The following is a 16389-nucleotide window of genomic DNA, read 5'->3' on the forward strand; positions in this document are numbered from 1 at the left end:
GGCTGTCGTAAATATTCAAAGGAATATAAAAAAGGCTTCTATATTTTTTTTACCGAAAATATGTTGTCTGCTGTATTATGGTAGTCCTTGGGCCCCCGTGGTGGTTTTTTTTCTCTCTCTTCTCCAAGTTCTTTCTTTCCACAACACCCACGGATACCTTCTTAAGTTGGAAATTATTTTTTTCTTTACCATGATATTGTAATTGGCGTTAGGTAAGACAACGAGGGATCGGATACTTCACCAAAATAAAATCTCCCAACCTTGACCAGAAGTTAACAACGAGGGTTGATTGTCCGAGACCTTTTTTATGGTAGTTTTTCTAGTGGGCGTATACTGACTTTCTCTTTTATGATAGTTTAGCGCCGAGTAATGCGAAATTTCTTTAGAAAAAAAACAGGAGAATGTTTGTGGCGTAATAGTTAGTTGGCCAGATCCATTGGCTTTGGCGGTGGCGGCACTTTTTTCTTCTTGTCTAGGTCATAACGAGGGTGTGGGAAAAAATACGTACATACACGCTTCCTTTGTAAAGATTTTCACAACGACGGCGGCGTTTAAGAATTTTTTCTTCTTGAGAAAAACTTCGTCCTTGGTTTTAAAGATTTAAAAATGAAATTTATCACCTTTCCACGTCCCACGTTCGAGTTAAGAGAGTCGAGAAAATAGGAGCGTAACCCTGAACGTCAACGTGAATCTATTCTTTACCGGGATATATTCTATTCGGTTCATTAAGGTTAATTAATATTTAATTGTTCTCTTTACCCCTCCCATGCACCCGAAGGAACTGGAGTTGAAAGCGCATTCATCAGGGGGTGTTTAATTTTTATAAAGGTCGCCAGATCGCGCTCGTTCCGTAAGTTTCAGGTTAACGAGACACGGAATTAGGGTGGGTGAGGGTGAACTATACCTGTAACCTTTCTTTTCTTAATGATATTTTCTTAATTACCGTTTGGGAGTAATTAAGCTATAGCGTACACCCCTTTTATGCCTCCTCGTTATGGTAAAGAAGGGCTTGCCGCCACCCAAACTACCTTGTGTATTTAAACAAACTTTGTAAATATATTTCTAAAGCCTCGTTACGTGACAACCTCCATCCATTCCATAAACTCCAAAGAAGCTGTAGGAATTCTTCCTTTTCCATCGGGAGGAATAGATTATAATAATTCTATTTACATTTTAACGAGACCCTGGATGCTGGACTCCGGACTCCTGGCTCGAGAGTCTTGACCTCATCTCTGGTTGGCCTCAGATTCCGTTTATATAAAGTTTCCTTCTTATTGTGCTTGGGGACGTCTATAATTCTGGAATATATTTTGAGTCCAGTACGTTGACTGAATGAATTGCCTGCCTGACAGAGAGCGCGTTTACAGAATCTCCAATACGCGAGTTTCATCATGCAATAATGCTAAGTTGTCGATTCGTTTTGACGCTCCTTCGACAGTGGAGGTTCTGGATCTTCCACTCCTTTTATTTTTTGGCATAAAGAAATAATCCGAGATTATTTCATACTTCAATGAATATTGAACTAGTTTGCCCAGAAATGAGGCGTAGTTATTACTTCGGAAGATAGAGGTTGAGATGGAGTATGGTTGTGGGCCATGTGCGGCGACTAATCTTCCAGAGTACCTTTCGCGCACGGCCCTTCCTTTGGTATTAGGGGATTGTTAAGTGCTGCCGCCTAGCGCCATTTGAAAATAGAAGATAGTGTTCTCACGAACTAGCTTCTATTTTATAGACACAGGGGGCATTGTCGACGTTGTCGTACACGTATGACCCTAACGAAACGCCACTGAGGATGCTGGGAGGACTTTGTTGCCGTTCCGTTGGTATGGAGATTATTACTCCGTCTCACTCCACTCTCCTCCAAGATTTATTATTGGAAAAATTGTATGAATTCCTCAACCCTTGCGTATATATTTAAGAAATAAATTTTATTTCATGGGCAAATTGAATCAATTCGGCGTTGTAGGCGAAGGAATGGGTAGGGAATATTGTGTACGGTGTTGGCCGCGAAGGGTTCAGGGTCTATTTTCTCTATTTACAAGTATTTTTTCGTGGTGGCTCCATTGGGGGAAGATGGGGGGGATGAGAGGAGGTTGGGGTGGGGGTGTTGAGCGAGCGAAGAGATCCCGAAAGATGCGAATAAATCTTACGAAACTGGTTTTCTCAAAATCCGACTAGAAATTTTTCTTTCTTCTTATTTCCTTCTTTCGTTTTCGGATTCGATTTTGATCGCGAGGCCCGAATCTTTCCAAACGCGAGTTTGTATATATTTTGAACAAAAATATATAAATATTAAGTCATTCGGGATTTGGTTTCCCAGGCAGTAAAATATTGACGGCAAATCCATCCATCTCTATAGATATTTCTACACAAAATTTAGCCCCCCTATCCATCCACTTTGGGAAAAATTGCGCAAATATTGCAACCCCAATTTTTTTTTAAAGTTGCCTACATTTAGTGGAATTGCTTTGAAATTGGAAATTCCCATTTGCATCTCGTGCAATAAAGAAAATAAGCGGTAAAGATTTATTCCAGGAAAATGATTATTTGAAGTAAATTACTACACAGTATCTTTTCTCATTATTTCTCCAATCAATTTATCTAGTTGATTCAACGCCATTTAAATACTTAATTAAAATTTATTTTGAAACTCCCTCTGTCTCTTCTAAGTCCACGTTACGTAACGGTTCCAGGGTTGTCGTGATACCTGCAGTTCAAAAATGAGTAATTAAGCAGGGTTCGTACGGAACCTGGATAACCTGGATAAGTCAGGGATATGGAAAATAGGGGAATAAGTCAGGGATTTAAAACATTTTCCTAAAAAGTCAGGGATTTCGTTTGGTATATCAAACCATGCTTCGAGCAATACTAAATATGAGACAGGTGTGATGAAGAGGGCTCTGGTAAACACCTTAAAATAGCCGGGGATATTTCCAAAGTTTGGTCAGGGATAACCTGGAAGAGTCAGGGATTTTCAATGTAAAAATTTCGTACGAACCCTGTTAAGGGAATTTCAAAGTAGTGAAGGTCAGTTCATGACATGTTATATTGGTTTGAGATAATTACCATATTACTGTAGTAATTTTTAGATAAGGCAACATACTGAGTGGCTGGAGAAGATGTCTTTAAACAATTTTAAAATTCCCTGACTTTAAACAAGGGAAAAACTTGTTTAAAGTCAGGGAATTTTAAAATGATAAATGTGAATTGATCGACTCTTTATGAGAAGCATCACGTATCCGTTCGATCCTCTTTAATCAGTTTCCCCTTATTATATAGGCCTACCAATCTATTTTTGGAGGAATTGATAATATATATATCAATTTCCCTGCATGGGGATTACGTTTTCCCTTTGCTTAAAAAGAAGCGATATATTTTCTCTTTCTGTGTATAGGGATTTCTCCTTATTCTCTAGCTGACACGTACCTATTTCTAATCGAAATTTATTTTTCGAGAGGAGATCTTGTTGAATCTCTTTCAACTCTTCGAAGCCACCTACGATTTGTAATATCCCGTGATAATTTCTTCCGGGACCTTGTACCATGGTCCATGCATCCAAGTTCTTTCTTAATATCGTTTCCGGAACTCATTTCAAACGTACTCGTTTATAATTGAATGAATTTTCCCGGCTTGCCTAATTCCTTCCGTCAAAGAAGACTAGTACGACGGTTCTAAATAATTCGGTACACCATAAGTTCATAAGATATGTTGGCTATAAGTTTGTAAATTCTGGTTACATGGAGCTTGTAATTTTGAAGTGAGTGAGGTAGGTCATAGATTCGGGGTAAAGCGAGGGAGGCCAGGTGAGGCGTTGCTGTCAAACTGGGCTTAGTAATGCAGACTAAATAGGACCTAGATGGAAGTCCTGCATGCAAAATTAACCACCCCCGAGTGTAGGACTTCAATTCTCGCTTTCGTCGTTCTCCCTCGATCTAGCTCGAGCTGTAAGTCTCTCAGTAGCATTACGAAGTATAGGTAGTGTCATACTTATGGAAGGAACATATCACTTATAAACTTATGGTTCTACCTAGGATTCTTATCAGATCTTAATTTCCATCTATGTAAAGTTGAGCTCCGCTCTCCAAATATATCTTCTTTTCAGTTTCTCTTTCACTATTTTTCTTTTGCCGAGGAATGAAATTTAAATGCAAATTGTTTTTCGCCTATGTTTCTTTCGCTATGGAATAATTTCTCTCAAAACCAGTTTAGTCGAATCTACTTTTTTTTTCAGTTCGTATTCGGGAAAATGTTAAATATACTAGAGACTCGAGAGCATACGGAATGCGTGTAGAGCGTGGGCGAGACGCCAGAGTCAATAAGAAATATTTTTCTATACTATACCTAAAGCGAAACTAAAGGTTAGGTAGTTCTTTATGTATGAGTCTATGCAGGAAAACGTAGATTTCTTCGACTTGGAATTGTAAACAGGCCATTTTCCGAGCCTTTCTGCTTTTATTAAAGGGGAGAAGGTAAAGAAAACGTCACCTCTGACGTCATGCATAATGTATTTTGAACTTGGGAACCGCGTGACATGAACGTAGCTCGCGATCTGCGCCGTCACTCCCGCGATCTATGTGAGCCAAACACGAATGTAAATATCAACAGTGTTACCCAAAATATCAGAATCAGTTTGCAAAGGCTTAGGGTTAGAAAAAAAAATTAATCTTTCTCTCAATTATTAGAACATTTTTTTTTTCAATATTCAATTGCGAGATACCTGAACGTCTTAAGAGCGAAAAAAAGGTCATGAACTCTAAGGTTGTCCTATACTTGTGATTGTGAATAACCAGTGAAACGCCTGGAAATATAAGCGAGCTCTTAAACTAGGTTTTTGCCCTTCCTCCTAGGCTCCTACCCGCAATCATTGTGTCTAAGGCTTCTTAAAGATTCCAAGTAAAGGAAGTCCACGTATTCCTGATGAAACTGAAGAAAGGGAACTTAGGCGGAGGCGTCCGTTAGATCCGGTCATCCTAAAAGTTTATTAGTTTAACCTATAGTAATACAATGATAAAAGAAGGAACCCGCCTTCATTCGATATCAAAAGAAAATTCGTAACCTTACACGCGGAACTACCAGACAGCTAGCTGAGCTGCCTTTTTACGCTCAGATTTTTACTGAGAAAAAGGAAGTGTAGACTGCTCTTTCCTTATTTCCCTCGGTGCCATCATGAACATTGTATCTCTAAAGGGACTGGAGAACGTACGGTTCAACGATAATTGAAAGGATTGAAAATTGTCGCCCTTCCATGCAATTGTCGTCTTAAACCCAAATGTTTCTCACCCACACTCTCACAGTTGTCGCGTTTCTCTCCTGAAGGAGGACGCTTTATCGGAAAAACGCGAGGACCAAGGTCGTTTAAATTTTTGTTTCCCCCATTCGTTTATGAAGCATCACGTGACCCAAAGGCCTTCGCTGTACCCAAATTCACATCCCCCCCGCAGAAAGAGATGCGTGAAAGAGATTTTCCCCGTTTGTTTAGCCTGCGTGTTCCTGTCCCTTTAGAGATGCAGTGGCACTTTCTTTTTTTGCCCGAATATGATTGCAGTGAGTTTGGTTTGACGGTCACGCGTGTGGCGTGGGAGGGGGGGGGGAGAGGGGTGTGTAGGTGGAAGTAAACCTCGGCACGAAACTCGAGTAATCTTACGAGGAGTGGGGATGCATTTTCTTCTCTTCTCTCTAAGTAAATCTTTTCTCGCGCGGGCCGACCTCTTCTTGATCATCACCATCATCTTTCCAGTCTCTTCCACCATCCTTTTCCTCTTCACACCGCAACATCCGAATAATACTCTACTTCCGATTCCATCCCGATTCTCTTCTCTCTTCTTTTTTTACCCCTGATTTTTACGTTATTGAGTGAAAGAATTTGGAGCGTCGGAAAAGTCACGTTTCGTACTAGAACCTCCAACTCCGAGGCTCCGACTGTACGAGCTTTTTCCGCCATCATTTCTTCTTTCAATGATTTTCCTATTTTTTTATTTATTCTTTTCTATATCATAGACCTTTTTGATGGAAACCTTTTTGGCCCATAAATTTGTACTGACTTTAAGGTTAACTACTAGTTTGGGAAGCTTTGAAAGGAATAGGCCTGATATATTTTGACTGGAAAAGCTTATAAGGGAGCTTTGTTTGCTTGGAAGTCGGTTTAGGCATAACATAACCCTTAACTGGCTTTGTTTTTATTTTGTCGCCATCTATGATGTCGAAAAAATATTACGGAGACATAAAAGACATAAAAACGGAAGATTAGCTCCGCCTTCGTCGTCAGCTCCGCCTTCGTCGTCGTCTCGCCTTCGCTCTCTTTAAACTACTCCAGAGCAATGAGATAGAATATATATATGAAACCTAGAGTCACAACGTGAGATCTCGAGATCGACGTTTCGCAATACACCTTTTATCGAGCATGAATCTTTATCAAATACGGGTGGCGCCACCCTAAGAACTTTTTTATTAACGTCTGCTGCTATAATCTGTGTAACAAGCTGTCAAGATAGTTTTTAAACGTGTTAAATAAAATACGCATACGCGAGTATTTGAATTGTAACTCTATCTATCTCATAGAGATCTAACTCATTGCTCCAGAGCCGCATTGTAGCCGTAACAGGCTGAGAAATAAGGATTTTTTTTGCTGAGCGCGTGATCGAGTTGGCTTCGTTTGATTTTTGCACATAACGACTTCTAAAGCCTTCCGTTAACGGTAATCAAACTTAATTTTCAGTGATTTAAACTATTTTTCGTGTTATCGCCGTCTTTTGGTTTTATCTACTGGCAGCGTTTTGCCATAGGTCTTGGAAAAGCTCGTATTGTTTGTTCCTCGGGACTCATGACGGGGCTTTTCTATAACTGTGTTTGAGACCTTACTAAAAATACCTCCACTATCATGTTTTCGCTGTTATTCTTTGAATTTCGGTAATTAAACGTGCGGACTCGACATTTTTTGTTGCTCACTGCATTCCGCTAACGGTGTTTAATTTTTTAATTCGGTTTCATCGTTATTTGGCTCATTTTCGCCGAAAGTGACGCTGTAACGCCGACGTGGATATTGCCTAGTCCTTGTCTCAGACCGTCCTAAAAAGTTTAAAATTCATTATGCCGTCTGCTAAACACTATGATCTCATTTAAATTGTGCGGAAACGTGTTTTAAACTAATATGGGTCATTCCAAGGACACGTGTCTTTTGTGTGACCTCTTTATGTTCGGCTCCCTGTCATTGTAGCCGTAACAGGCTGAGAAATAAGGATTTTTTGGGGTTTGTTGTATCTCGGCTTTTGTTGAGGAGATATTCTTTATACGATTTCAATATTAATTAGCAATGTTACTGTATATAAGTAAGGCATTAATTATACAGTGCCTAAATATAGTTTTTGTAATAATTATCCTTTGCTATTAAATCAATATGGAGTTCATTATACATTGCTAAAATACATTAGAAAGCGCGACAAAATTGTAAGGGTTTACTTGTAACCTCTTGTTTATCTCATTTTTTTCTGTGTCGATGTTAAATTTTGAGGATAGCTCGTGGTTGTCGTTGAAATGGTCTATTTATTAGTATTGGTGAAATGTCAAGTAAGGAGTGACTTGTTATTTTGAGTAGAGAGACAAGCTCATTGTTCGATATCAATTTTTTTGTTGAACAAGTCGTTTTATATTCTTTTCTTTCGTTTTGTTTGGGTGGAAAATTGCTCGGCGAATATGGAACTGACAAACAATATTGTATACACACAACACTCTTGTTGTTGTTTGTTGTTTTTCCAAGTGGCAGCAGACAACGGGATTTGAGGACACTCGAGCCGTACTTTAGGGCCTCTTCTAAGTTAGCGGAACTATATGAAAGTATAGATAGTCACGCTGTTTTTTCCCTTGCCTGTTGAAATGTCTCTTATATTAAAAGAGAATGCATTGTTTGTTTTTTTTTGTTTTTTTGGAGGGTGTTTTGGGAAAAAGATTTAATTATATTAGCAAATTCGTTTCGCTTCCTTTGTGGGTCGAGGAAAGCTCGCGTTCCGAGAATAGATATACCCACCGTGTTCTTTAAAAACATTTCCGTATTGGGGAATATCATAAGTGCGTAAGATGTTCCTTCCATAAGTATGACACTACCTATACAAGTTCGTAATGCTACTGAGCGACTTACAGCTCGAGCTAGTTCTAAGGAGAACGACAGAAGCGAGTCAATTGAAGTCCTACACTCGGTGGTGGTTAATTATTTGCATGCAGGACCAAGTTCCATCTAGGTCCTATTTAGTCTGCATTACTAAGCCCAAATTTGACAGCAGCGCCTCACCAGGCCTCCCTCGCTTTACCCTGAATCTATGACCTACCTCACTCACTCACTTCAAAATTACAAGCTCCAGTTTCTAAGTTACCAGAATTTACAAACTTATGGAAGGAACATATCTTGTGAACTTATGGTAATATAATATTAATATCGTGCCTTTTTATGGAGAAAAGAAAGCTCATGCGTGTTTAACGTCGATTCGTCGTGGAATAAATCAAATGTGCTAATGTTATTGGCGGCTGACCTTTCACCTCTCTTTCCCCCTCCTCCCCCTCTTTGGATATTATATCACGTAACCGGGAGGGGAAAGGGGGAGTACGGGGGGTTTAGAGTATAACCCCTTACACGAATTCCCTCGAAATCCGTGATCGATCATTTTTCCTCGTAGACTTGTACGCGTGCGCAGTAGAGGATTGGTGGAATGGAAAGGGGGTTTGATCAAAACCTCGGAGATTTTCACCAGCTGCACAACTAGTCTAAAAGGCCGCGAGGAGAGCGTGGGGGAGAAGAGGGGGTGGATTTCAAACGTGAAAGTTGAAAGATCCAGGTTCTTTCCTGGATGATGGCTCAGGATTGATGAGCTTTGAAAACTGATAAATCCCGGGAGGCATATACCCCCACCCACCTACCTACCTACCTGCATGCTCCGTTTCTTTTTTTATTATATCGAACCATCATTTAAAATATTTTTCCTTTCCCTCAATTTAAAACGAGTAGCTTTTTAAGATGATGACGACCACGGTAAGGTTTAGGATACAATGTTGCATTTTGTACTTAAAAATTTGATCTCAATTATTATTGTGGTAAGGCGAAATGACTAATAGCGAATTTCATATTGGGCTGCATGCTTGGAGAAGGTTTTTTGAGTTCTATTGGTAAATAGAGATTACCTCTCTCTCGCTCGCTCTTGCTCTCTCTCTCTCTTTCTCTCTCGGATTCACAGTACGATTCCAATTAAGGGGTCTACGACAATTGGTTGGGTCAAAGACATTTGGGTGACGACGACTGGGTGGGTGTCAGACAATTAGGAGAATTTAATTAAAAATTGGGTGAACGACAATTGGATGGCAATGAAACCGACAGTGCGTCAATTGAATCATGGGTTAATAGATCATTTATTTTTCAAGAAGTAAATATTTGTTGAGAAACCATAAGTGTCATCACCCAATTGTCGTGCTCCCTGCTCGAAGACAGATCACTGCGCGGATCACTCTCTGGAAATTTAAAGTAATGTTAAAATGGCTCCGGAAATGACGTTTATAACTTAGAACCATCTTTTTGCTTTTTGTCGGATTTGATGACGGAATAGAGCAAAACGCGAACGGGTTTGGAGCAATCCGCAACCTAAAATTTCGGGATGGTAGGCCTAGCAAGATACAACAAGAGTTTGGTCTAAAACGATTTTCCACAATGTCTTTCGTAACAATGGGTACTCTTTTGCCAAGACAGTTTTAGTTTTTAATTTTACACGTAATTTTAATTACGGTAAAATTTAAGAAACGGCACCAAAACCCCTGTCCCTGTCCCTGTCCCTGTCCCGGACGCGTCCGCGAAACGAACGCTTACGATGAGAGAGAGAGGGAAACCGGTCGCGTCCGCGAAACGTACGCTTACGATGAGAGAGAGAGATCGCTAGCGTACGCGGTGGCGATACGAAGCTCCGCGTAGAGAGAGAACTGCCTGCCTGGTATATTAGTGAGAGGGGGAAGAGGGAGAGGGGGCATCCCGCTCGGAGAGAGAGGAAAGAAAGGTAGTTTAAATCTCGCGGGCTTTTTTGAGTGAAGGGAAACAAGATGATAATTTTCGTGCACTACTGCACTTTTTTAATTTTACACGGAATTTTATTCCGTTAAAATTTAAGAAACGGCACCATGCGCGTGATACATCAGAGATTATGCTGAATGGTTAGGTTAGGTTAGGTTAGGTTTCGTAAAATAGAGGGGACGGTTTACGGTCATAGTGATTTCTGGTTTAGGGGATCCAGGATTTGGTTTTAGATACATTATTTGATTCGTATGGTTTTGAAAAATTATACTTTAGTGGGGTGCACAATTTAGTTTCATTAATATTATTTGAAATGTGACGTTATTAGAAATTAAGGGGATACACGATTGCGTTTCAGAAATGTTTTTAGTTGTACGATTTATTGGAGATCAACTATACGGGGGGTCACGTGAGCCGTGTAAAATTACTATTAAGGCCCAGCCCTTGGGCCATCTTGTTTCTTTGGCTAGCTCCCTCAGTAGTAAGAGTAGAGTAGTCGCCACGTTTTCCTCCTCCGGATTTTGAAAAGGTCGATACCTGCCGCTGCCACCGCTGCGTGCTCCTGTTCTAGAGAGATGTACCTACTCTCTCTCTACCATCGTTTCTTTTTCAGGGATCACCTAGCTAGCTCGATCCTCTTTTAAACTCTCTCTCTCTTTCTCTCCGGTATCTAGTACCCAAGAGCTAGCTAGAATCTGAGCTGAGAATGTCTTTTTTTTTGAGCGCACGTTGAATGAAGATGGAATAGGAAATTCCTTTTCTTGACTCTATGATGGCGATGGCGATGGCTTAGCCCGTTTTTACAATACACTCTTGCAATGGTGAAGAAATCTGCCTATAAAAAGCTGGCTTTTCCAAGGATAAAGTCGACCCTTTTTAAGCCGTAATAGATTGGACGATGCGGGTTCATCTTAGCGGGGATCGTTTTACGACTTATTCCAGTTTCACCATCCCCCATCCCCCATCCCTCCATCTCTCTCACTGCTTATATAAGAGAAAGTTACATCGACTTGTTTTTTTTTCTAACCAGGTGATTTACAACCCTGAACGACTCTAGTGTGTGAGAGAGAGAGTGGTCCTTTTTTCTACATGCCCATTTATTAGGGAAGAAAAAAAGGAAAAACTGGAATGATCTTATTCGTATGTCAAGAACTATATTAACGCGAGGTTTTCAAATGGATGGATGGTTTTCAGGGTTATGGGATGGGGGGAAAATGTCGAAATGTCGTTTCAGCTTGTATATTTCCTTTTAAAAATGAAGGAAAAATTTGCATATAGAAGAATATATAAGATTTGAAATTTATATCGTTGATGGAAATAAGATTTTTTCTTTCCTTGAACTTTCTCGCCATAGATCTGGAGTCACTTTCCTATGAAGAGCATGTACAGGGTGTTTCTGGAAGGTGTATCAGAAATTATGGAAAATGTGCTGTTTTTTGGGTTATTTTGTGTTGAAAATGTAACGTCTTCAAGTTATAATTTTAGTGTTTTAAGGATAACCCCTTAAGTAAATTAGAATTGTGTTTTAGTTTCTCCTGTTAATTTTAAGGGGTTATCCGTAAAACATTCCAAACATTGCTTGAATACGATGACCCCTTGGGACAAAATGTCATAGAAGTTACAATTGACGCTCTGCCAGTTAAATTGACACCAAATTATCGCTCACCCAATTTTAAATTCTCCAAATTGTCGAACACCCAATTGTCGTCCGAAACACCCTGTATATATAGTTAAATTTTTAACGTGTTTTCTTTGAGCCCGGTTTTATAAAAGAACTTTGTTTGGGCGAATTCTTAATGCTTCAAAAACGACAATGCTTTCGCTATTTGGGACCTATAACTTCTTCTTCAGCGTGGATTGTATAAACAGCTAGCGTGGCCGACAGCCAAGAAAAAGAGGGAACTCGCTGCTCCGGTTGCTGCTCGACTCGTTCGCACCTTGATGCTCTCGCGCTGAACTACTTTTATTTTATTTCATTCTTGAACTAGTTTTGCCATGCCAGCTCTTTTTCATTTCTTATATAACCCCAATTCTTGATATGGTTCCTTAGTTAGTTAGGCTTAAACCGAATTACTTTCTCTGACTAAAGACAGCGCGACCATTTTTCTCGCTCTTGGGACGAAACTCAAAACCTTCCTTACTCTTTTTTTCTTTTAAATAATCCTTTAAATACGTCTTTATTATTTATATAGTTTATTCAATTCTCCCGGGAATATTTAAATATTTAAAAATGATTCAGTTTAAATGGCCGTTTCTTTTTAAATATTTATTTCCCTCCCTTTTCTACAAAATGTTTAAATTTCTAAATACACCTTAAAATTGGGTTTTTAAATGAATTAATGACACGTCTCCTGAGAATCTGCTTGCGATATCGTTTTTTGAGAAACGGTTTAAGGATAAGATTCTCGGGGTAAAAATGAACGTATTCACGAATCGGAGATTCTATTATCGCGCCATTAACCGTGTATGTGCGCCCGGATTTCGCACAGTGACAGTTAAATAATAAAACTGCGGTGTTTGTCACCTCTTTCCGCAAATTGGCCACGTCATCCTCCTTAAACCTGCACAGCCTCTCTTTCTCTTAGTATCTCTCCCTCTCCCTCACTTAGAATCGGAATTAAAGACCTCATTGTTTACAACACTTTTAAAAGTTTACGAGTTTTATCTCCTCATAGGATGGCAGTTATATCTTAGATTTTGTTTTATTAAGTTTCTATCTTGTCTCTTGGTTTCGTTGTCAAAATTGAAAGCTATTGGTTCCTTTATTCTCTTTTGTCTTATTCTTATTCTTAATTTCAAAGTTTTAGAGGACTAAGAACTATTTTTAATCGTCTCGTATTGAATTGGAGCACGTGCGAACGGGATAGATGGATGGTTGGAGGATGGATAACGTATTGGCGTTGCAGCCGCGAGGTTGTTCCTCGCAAATACTACTAAGCTATGCCTCGGTCGGTCGCTAGCAGCACGCGTTCTATAGTTTGTTCGCTGAGTTGGCATTCCTCATCGTCATGAGTGCGCCCGCCGAGTCTCTGTGTGTTCCTTAAAAAGAACAAAAGAATAGAGACAGAAACTCTTTCTCTCTCTCTCTTGTTCCCCCTCCCTCCTAAAGAGAAAGTAAGTTAAAGAAAGAGAAGAAAAAAAAACTAAAACGGAAGAAAGGGGAATAAGATGAAGCAAACAATTCTAAATCGGAGCCGCAAACACTTAGCCTTCCTCTCTCTCCCCTCTTCCCCGGTTCCATCTAGTTCTCCTAATTCTTCTTCCGGAAGCCATACAATAAGAGAGTAAAAAGGAAAAGGTTCCTTATTGGCTCTCTCTCACACAGTTTCACTCACTCTCTGTTTCTTAGCATCATGATGCGGCAAGCAAATAAATATCCATCTTCTATTTATAGCTTTTAATTTCGACCGAGAAATATTTGTCGAATCTGTACTTTTAAAGATATATTTTGAGTGAGTGTGAAATTCTTCTTTAATTGTGTCTTTGGCCATTCTTGTTCATTGGGGACTTCTTTTACTTTGGATGATGGAGGAAGGGATGGATAGGAAATAGAAAGAAGATGATCCCAGTTCCGCTAAGAGAGGAAGAAAGAGGGATGCCTTTTCTCTCATCCTTTTTCGCCTAATTTCGCTGCGATCTTCTTTATTTTCTCTTCTTTTGCCTCTTTTATTCCTCCGCCGCACCGCCAACACGTGCCGCTCCGAATGCCTTCTTAATTCCTCCATCCTTGTTTTTCTTCTTTCTTCTTTGCAACGTTTATTGGCATCGCAACCGAGGCATCCCCTACGTACTCGCGTACGTCTTTGTATAAGAATACTTATAACAAGATGGCCCAAGGGCTGGGCCTTAATAGTAATTTTACACGGCTCACGTGACCCCCCGTATAGTTGATCTCCAATAAATCGTACAACTAAAAACATTTCTGAAACGCAATCGTGTATCCCCTTAATTTCTAATAACGTCACATTTCAAATAATATTAATGAAACTAAATTGTGCACCCCACTAAAGTATAATTTTTCAAAACCATACGAATCAAATAATGTATCTAAAACCAAATCCTGGATCCCCTAAACCAGAAATCACTATGACCGTAAACCGTCCCCTCTATTTTACGAAACCTAACCTAACCTAACCTAACCATTCAGCATAATCTCTGATGTATCACGCGCATGGTGCCGTTTCTTAAATTTTAACGGAATAAAATTCCGTGTAAAATTAAAAAAGTGCAGTAGTGCACGAAAATTATCATCTTGTTTCCCTTCACTCAAAAAAGCCCGCGAGATTTAAACTACCTTTCTTTCCTCTCTCTCCGAGCGGGATGCCCCCTCTCCCTCTTCCCCCTCTCACTAATATACCAGGCAGGCAGTTCTCTCTCTACGCGGAGCTTCGTATCGCCACCGCGTACGCTAGCGATCTCTCTCTCTCATCGTAAGCGTACGTTTCGCGGACGCGACCGGTTTCCCTCTCTTATCGTAAGCGTTCGTTTCGCGGACGCGTCCGGCACAGGGACAGGGACAGGGACAGGGACAGGGGTTTTGGTGCCGTTTCTTAAATTTTAAACGGAAAAATTCCGTGTAAAATTAAAAAAGGGGTATCGTTTATTTTACAGTCTTGTCCGATCTCTCGGTCATCATTTTATCGTCGTTCTTTATCGACCAATAAACGTCGAGTGTTCCGGAGAGTACTACTTTTCTTTAAGAGCGTGATAATTACATTGGCGTCATATCGAATTATCAAACAAACGTATTCTATCAAAGACTCAAAAACTTAAAATACATTCGTGACATTGAATCCGGTTTTTGACTCCAGGTTGTGATACAAACGTTCATTGTGCCAAGAACATTCCTCGTATTTGATTAGCCAGGAAATTGAATAGACCATTTCGACGTAACTAGTAAGGGAAAGACACCGGGTAAAAACTCTGCCTTCCATCTCGCTTTTTGGCGCCTGCGCTGTAGTCTCTTTGTATCATGAGAGTGCGTTGAGAGAGTATGTCCCGATATTACCGAGGGTTGCCTACCCCATTTTTTCCATCGATAAGGTCTATTGAATTTGAGTAGGATAAACGCGTACTCCATGTGTTAAATCAGATTAGAAATAAAAGTAGCACAGAGCGGCTTATCAAATTTGCTTTTATGAACATTATGGGCCTAGTATTGAAGAAATCTTTATCTCTCGAAGGATGATACACGTCGAGTGTCACTATATGTAGAAATTGAAGTAGATAACCTCGAAGGTCAAATCTAGAATATATATCTTCTTTATATCAAACTGTACAAGAGAGGGATGGGGAATATCTTTAGAAATGAAAAGAAGTCTCTCTCTGTTAGCTTCCTTAAATTTATGATACGATTAGAATTTTACTAAAAAAGAAAAACTTAAAATATATCTTGTCTGTATTTGAAGGGCTGTCGCTCCCTCCTCAGCATGAAGCTTGACGGCGATGGTCGAACTGGCTTCGTGATTCTCACGCTTGACAGAATTTCTTCGCTCTTGTCTTCTCTTTTCGTGGGATGGGAAAAAACAATGGCGTGCTAGTTCGTTCCGCTTCGACAATCAACGCTGTGTAAAACAATTCAGTTTTTCTAAATTTAGACTTAATTTTAAATCCAATATTTTATTTAAAAAAAAAACCAAAAAGAAAAAGGTTAAAAACCTTTTAATAACTTCTAAAATTATTTACTGTTATATTAAATTTCGACGGGGGCCTTTTTAAAATATTCGATTAAATGAGGCGGAAGATGATACGCGAACATTTTATTTTTTCTTATATAAATTCCGGCAAATTTTAATAGAAAAATGTTATTAAATGATTAAATTTTTTTGGTGTTCCCACGCTTAAGGAAATTTCCTTCCTTAAACGAAATCGTCCGTTCATTCATGAATGGCGAATAAAGGACTGTAACCCTTTCAACCTCTCTTTGAATTTCACCCAAAACTTGCATCATATATTTCCTTAAATTAGTCTTAGCGTTGTGGACCAAGCAACTTTGATTAATTGGGCTACACTATAGACAGACTGTTGGTTGGTAGTGCTGGGGAAGTAGGGGGGGGGGGGTGGTACGGTTGTAATTCAATTAAGTCTCTCCTTGAACATCCGTCATTTGTAAAGAGACGCGAACGCGATCTGATATATCCATATGTTGGCCCGCGGCGCAGCTCTCAGACGCATTCGTGATACACTTTAGTTTTTTTTATAATTTCAAAACTATCCATCCAGACACCGCCTAATTAGTCCGCTAATAATTCAAGCCCCCGACATTTCGCAAGTAAAATATATATAATTAGGCTAGCCATTTTCGAAGTAACTGAATGCGAAGTAAATAAACTATTAAAACCATAAGTTCG

General features: G+C 39.6%; 1 protein-coding gene and 1 long non-coding RNA gene across 2 annotated transcripts in view; both read left to right on the top strand.

Annotated features, from left to right (window-relative positions):
• The window catches only part of LOC149718146 (KH domain-containing, RNA-binding, signal transduction-associated protein 2-like), a 69526-nt gene that overhangs the window by 18282 nt on the left and 34855 nt on the right, over nt 1-16389 (top strand). The window lies entirely within an intron of this gene.
• On the top strand, nt 6179-7408 carry LOC149718147 (uncharacterized). The gene is made up of 2 exons (XR_016383203.1): nt 6179-6906; nt 7015-7408. It is a non-coding gene; the product is annotated as an uncharacterized LOC149718147 (long non-coding RNA).

This window comes from Phalangium opilio, unplaced genomic scaffold, assembly GCF_054372755.1.
Source record: "Phalangium opilio isolate 3A_F unplaced genomic scaffold, DU_Popi_V2 ptg000002l_1, whole genome shotgun sequence".
In the NCBI taxonomy this organism is placed as follows: domain Eukaryota; kingdom Metazoa; phylum Arthropoda; class Arachnida; order Opiliones; family Phalangiidae; genus Phalangium; species Phalangium opilio.